Source organism: Tasmannia lanceolata, unplaced genomic scaffold, assembly GCF_043159265.1.
Source record: "Tasmannia lanceolata isolate RefF3 unplaced genomic scaffold, GAP_Taslan_0.1 ptg000018l, whole genome shotgun sequence".
NCBI lineage: Eukaryota > Viridiplantae > Streptophyta > Magnoliopsida > Canellales > Winteraceae > Tasmannia > Tasmannia lanceolata.
The window spans coordinates 56862145-56863703 of record NW_027518695.1 but is presented as its reverse complement, the minus strand read 5'-3'; the positions used below and the strand labels follow the sequence as shown (position 1 = coordinate 56863703).

Sequence of the window (1559 nt, the reverse complement as noted above, 5' to 3'; positions counted from 1 at the left end):
TTTGCCTAAATATAAGAGTTAAAGTGGTAATCCTTTTTACATTGTTTTCGACCCAAATATCTATTTAGTTAATAAATTTACAATATATTGTTGGCTCCGAGGTTTTTGTCCACGGAAATCCTGAGTATATGCCAGGCAAAAATATATTATAAGTTTATTTCCCGAATAATATAGGGGTAGAAATTACAATTCTCTTCCCTGAGTTCAACCCGTATTTAGACGATCCGTGCCCTTGCGGTTATTTAATATCACAAACAAGTTTTTGGCGCCGTTGCCGGGGAAGAGAGTCGCAATTAGAGTCTTAATTATTCTGAGTGTTTTAGTTTAGTAGCTATTTTTAGTATTATTTTTGGTTTCTTGCCTATTCCTCTCTCTAACTTGGTTCTTTTTGTGTTTATGAGTGTAGGTTGGGTGCGAAACTCGGCCAACCGTTTGGAGAGAGCAATCCGATTAGAGATGGAGGACGACGTTCAACCAAATCCAGTAGTCGTGGCGGAAGAACAAGAGCCGCCGAGAACCTTACGCGATCGCTTCTATCCAACTGCGCAACCCTCTTGCATTAGATTGCCAGTTGCGCAGGGCAATAATTTTGATCTAAAATCGCAATTTATTTCTATGCTTCCCCATTTTCATGGCCTCCCTTCTGAGGATGCCTATTTATTTTTGAGAGAGTTTGAGGAGGTATGTGCTTTGATTAAACTGCAACAACTTTCTGATGATGCGGTAAAGTTGCGCTTTATTACTTTTTCACTAAAAATGGAGCCAAAAAGTGGCTCTATGGCTTACCAACGAACTCCATCTCCACTTGGGAGGAGTTCACAGTCATTTTCCTAAAGAAATTTTTTCCTTTACATAAGACTAACAAGCTTAGGAACGATATTTTGCAATTTAAACAAAAGTCATTAGAGTCGTTTTCTAAGCTTATGGAGGGATTCAAGGATCTACTCCAAGAGTGTCCTCACCATGGTTTAGATTTGTGGCACTTGTGCCAAATAATATATGAGGGCATTGATTACCAAATAAAGCAATTACTTGAGTCCATGTGCCGTGCCGGGTGCACATCTTTCACAGATGAGAATCTTGCATGGAATTTCTTGCTTGATTTAGCAGAGAAAACACATGAGTGGGAATCCACTCAAGAAGGTGAGAGAGCCACCGCAAGTAAGGGATTTCTTATAGAGGGTGCCGTGGCTAAGGAGGCCCAACTTGATAGCTTAATCAAAAGGCTAGAGGCGATAGTTGTCAAAGGACCTTCACAGGTCCATCAAATTGCACATAGTGTTCCCATGTGTAGTTGGTGCCAAGCCACGGACCACGTCATGGAAGAGTGTCCAACTCTTGCGAAGTTTGGTAGTTCTACGGAGAATGTGAGTGCTCTTTATGCTAATAAGCCTTATTGTAGCACTTATAATTCGGGATGGAGAAATCATCCCAACTTTTCTTTGAGTCAAGGTGGGCCATCCAATTTCCAAGGCTAGGGCCAATTTGGCCAACCTAGGCCCACCTTGCTTCCCACTTATGTTCCGCCACCCCCTCCCCCTCTTAACTTCCAAAACCCT

The 1559-nt window shown here is 41.7% G+C and overlaps 1 non-coding gene across 1 annotated transcript; it reads right to left on the bottom strand.

The window, feature by feature from the left end:
* Positions 1 to 863: 863 nt before the first annotated feature.
* On the bottom strand, positions 864 to 970 carry LOC143852155 (small nucleolar RNA R71). Its single transcript, XR_013236720.1, has one exon. It is a non-coding gene; the product is annotated as a small nucleolar RNA R71 (small nucleolar RNA).
* Between the last annotated feature and the right edge of the window lie 589 nt (positions 971 to 1559).